This window comes from Crocuta crocuta, unplaced genomic scaffold, assembly GCF_008692635.1.
Source record: "Crocuta crocuta isolate KB4526 unplaced genomic scaffold, BGI_CrCroc_1.0 scaffold133, whole genome shotgun sequence".
NCBI lineage: Eukaryota > Metazoa > Chordata > Mammalia > Carnivora > Hyaenidae > Crocuta > Crocuta crocuta.
Genome location: NW_027529438.1, coordinates 5,363,304 through 5,366,677, shown reverse-complemented (window position 1 = coordinate 5,366,677; position 3,374 = coordinate 5,363,304).

Below are 3,374 nucleotides of genomic sequence, written 5' to 3'. Positions count from 1 at the left end.
ACCCGAGGCTCGGCCTACCTTGCATATTTTAGACTTTTTTCAACATAGATTCTGTTTCTAGGCATATATTTTGCTTATGAAGATTTAGGCATTTATAAACACCTCTGGGTTTTGTCCTAATTTCTTCCCCTTGCAAATGGGGTTTCCTTTACACCCTCAGTGTTTCTTACCCTCTGTTTTTCTTTTTCCTCTCCTAGAAATACTGGCTCCAGGACTACAATTTTGATGCATGAGCACATTTCTATATTCTTATTCTCCCGGAGGGTTTTTATCCTTCTGGAATGTATAAATCATTTTGAAAGCTTTCTACACTACACCGTGCTTTCGAGATCATCTACTGGTGTGTCCCTTACACAGAAATGGCCTCAGGGTTCAGCCACAGGAGGGCTCAGATTTAGGTGGGAGAAGGGCTGATTTCATGGATGCCTTCATTTCTGGCTGGGCAGACTCAAAAAGGCAACCAGTGGGGAGAGGAGGGGCCATCCGGTGCCAAAATCGTCCTGAAGTTCAGTGACACGCATTCTAACTGCTCCATACTCCCCTGGCTCCGTGGTACTCCCCATGACCTCTCCGCCTTTCCCAAGGAGAGAGCTGCCCTCTCTTGTCACCCGAGGTCTTCTGAGTAAGAACAAAAGACCAAGGAAGAGGAACACTGTGATTCGCTCCCACCTTGCCCTCTGGGGCCACCCTCACCCCCCGGGACAGCAACAGCCCTGCGTGGTCATTTGAGCCATACGTTGCTCTCCAGCAATAGTTTGGGATTGCTCCTACCCTTCAAAGAGAGGTTGCCAAACGGGCTAAGTGGGCAATTACCCTCAATCTGTACCCAGTGCTGAAATATCACTGGAAACAACAAGAGGCAGTAAAACAGGGCTTTGGATGTGGACTATGCTTGGAAAGAATTCTAGGACAAGTCGGGGTGAGCAGAGGTCAGCTGCTGTGAGAAGCGTAGCAGGCCAGCATGGAGGGGATGGACCGCGTGGGGGGTGAACCCCAGTTAGCACAGCCCCTCCTATCCTCTCTTGCTGTGCAACTCAAGCGGGAAAATGGGTAGCTCCCCCTAGCAGCGGCGCTTCGCCATTCCCTCACACTCCGCACACCTTTCCCCTAAGCAGGTACTAGCACGGAAAGAACGTTGCTTGGACCATTGCCACTGTTCTGCGCTCTCATAGTTCTTCACGTGCATGTGACCATATGCATTTCTTTCCAAGTTTTAAGACGGTCTTAAGATGGCCTTTCGTGCTCTGTTCCATCCAATCTCACTGTGTACCACAGGCAAAAAATGTGACTTCTCTTCCCCAGAAGTCAGCCATCTTCTCTAAACCTTTATAATCTATTCAAAGAAAGTAAATTTGCATTTACAGGAAGCACACTTACAACAAACCTGTGGCTGGTCTGGGATGAAAGCAGCACTTTTCAGACCCTCATTTGAAGACACCATGAATTTTTTTTGCCCCTCTTGACTCCATTCGGTTCAGTATTTTCTCCTCTCCCCGACAACAAACATGGGCACGACTTTCCTGGCTCAGATCTCCTGGCACTCATTACAACAGGCTCATCAAGAAGCAGAAAAGGCAGGTTCAATCTGTGGTTCTCACCCAGGACGTACTGGAATTCTTTACTCCCTGTAACCAGGTTTCCCAGCCCAACACTCTCCTTAAACTAACCAATAATCAGCAGTGACCTCTTGGCTCAATCTGATGTCTGCTCTCAGGTCTCCTTGACTTCTAACCCTTTGGGAGCCACACCTTTATGTTCTCAAGTACTTTCAACCAAGGGTCATCGTCCTCACTGTAAATAGCAGTGTAAGAAGGCGGTCAGATGCCCCATCATCTCACTGCCCCCGCCCCCACATAACAGCTAACACAGCAGAATATCAGGTAGATCTTCTTTCAGGCTTTTTCTCGCATATATAGTTTATATGCATTCACACATGCATCCAAAGATTTTAATCCTACTATTATTCTTTACACAGTTTTGTCATTTGGTGTAGAACTCACATCCATCCACGGTAACAGAGTCCGACAGCCCTTTCTCCTAGGGAAGGAAGGTTTGAGGTCAGCTGTCCAATCCAGGTGCCACATGTCACATGTGGCTTTTTGGCCCTGAAACACAGCTAGTGAGACTGGGGAATCAAATGTTTACTTTTAACTTTTTTTAATTTAAGGTTTTTATTTATTTTTGAGAGACAGAGAGACAGAACACAAGCCGGGGAGGGGCAGACAGAGAGGGAGACACAGAATTTGAAGCAGGCTCCAAGCTGTAAGGGCAGAGCTGGACGTGAGGCTCAAACTCATGTACCATGAGATCATGACCTAAGACAAAGTCAGACGCTCAGCCCACTGAGCCACCCAGGAGCCCCTAGTTTTAACTGTATATTATAGCTCTACCTCATGCTTTCTAAAAAGCTGCCTAGAGTCATACGGTCACTCTGGAATCTACCTTTCTAGTTGATCTTCGGAATTCTTTTGTGGCACACCCATTTCTATCTTTTTTAAATGTTTATTTTTGAGAGAGAGAGAGGGAGAGAACGTGAGCAGGGGGAAGGATAGGGGGAGGGCAGAGAGAAGGGGGGAGAGAATCCCAAGCATGGAGGGCTTGATCTCACCAACCATGAGACCATGACCTGAGCCAAAAATCTAGAGTCCGGTGCTTAACTGACTGAGCCACACAGGCACCCCACCCATTTCTACTTTAAACATTTGCCTCCTTATTTTCCATGATGGAGCACTTTTCAGAAAACATGCAACATTTTCTAGATTGTGTCTCCTCGATTCCTAATGGACGTTTCCTCAATGTGCCCTAACTCTGCTGCCTGCTGCCAGCTGCCGTGAACTCAGTCTTCAAGTACAATGGCTCAGACCACCATTTGATATACAGTGGCTGTCCCAGAGTCCCTCACCTAACTCCTAGGAAAGACCGCATGTGCTTACAGGGTGGAGAGGCAGGACCAGAGAGGCTGATGCTTCTTCCACTCACTCCCTGCAAGCCTGCCTTCCTCACTCCATCTCCCCTCTCGCACTGTGCTCCCACCCTGTTCTCGCCACTTCCCGATGCCACTAACGCAAGGCTACACACACAGTGGCTCACAGGGAAGGTCTGGGGCTCACGACACAGTTGAGCAATTTATAATCAAATATTATATGCCTTCACCCTTAAAATTCCCTCCGCCAAAAAACAAAAAAATCAGTCATTTCTTTTATCTTCCTTCTGACCCTTCTCTTTTCCAGTAACTTCCCCTTTTCCCTTTAGTTTACTTGCCACTAAACCCTCAAGTCCCTGTTAGCGCTTTCACAAGAAAGCAATCTACCAACGACTTGACAGAACATCTCGGCTGAGCCCAGATGACCTCATCTTCACACCCACTGAAGTGC